Here is an 854-nt window from a genome sequence, read left to right on the forward strand (position 1 = left end):
CGACTCGCTGGAATAGTTTCTAGAATATATCAAGGGGTTGGTATTGCGGTTGAAGCTAAAACCGGATTACGAGCCCCTAACAAAGCGGAGAGCAATAAGCGTCTTTTTGGCTGCGGTTCCCCGCGCCATTTGCCATTCTTCCTCGGCGCCACGTCCCCATTCTTACTGTTGAATAAACGGCCGTATTTTTTCTTTACTGCCCCGTGTGAATTAGAGAAGTTGGCCGTATACATGTCAAGGGCCTGCATACATGTCTTTCTGGACAATGGCCAAAGAGAGCCAAAAATCGCTTGGGTACTTCTGGTTTCATCTTGGTTTCAGTAAAGGCTCAGATTATTATCTTTTCCTTAGGCTGTGTTTGCTAGATCCATGTCTTTGGCTTTGTTTCTGTCTCTATTAGTTTGTCTAGCTTTCTGTCTGCCTGTCTGCCTATTTGTCGGTCGGTCACTACGTAGGTCCACTCGAAAGTCAGTCTGTCTGTCTGTCTGTCTGTCTGTCTGTCTGTCTGTCTGTCTGTCTGTCTGTCTGTCTGTCTGTCTGTCTGTCTGTCTGTCTGTCTGTCTGTCTGTCTGTCTGTCTGTCTGTCTGTCTGTCTGTCTGTCTGTCTGTCTGTCTCTGTCTGTCTGTCTGTCTGTCTGTCTGTTTGACTGTCTATCTGTCTGTCTGTCTGTCTGTCTACCTGTCTGTCTGTCTGATTGTCTGTCTGCCTCTCTCTCTCTCTCTCTCTCTCTCTCTCTCTCTCTCTCTCTCTCTCTCTCTCTCTCTCTCTCTCTCTCTCTCTCTCTCTCTCTCTCTCTCTCTCTCTCTCTCTCTCTCTCTCTCTCTCTCTCTCTCTCTCTCTCTCTCTCTCTCTT

The sequence above is a fragment of the Oratosquilla oratoria genome, chromosome 26 (genome assembly GCF_046742065.1).
Source record: "Oratosquilla oratoria isolate Oo_2021 chromosome 26, ASM4674206v1, whole genome shotgun sequence".
In the NCBI taxonomy this organism is placed as follows: Eukaryota; Metazoa; Arthropoda; class Malacostraca; order Stomatopoda; family Squillidae; genus Oratosquilla; species Oratosquilla oratoria.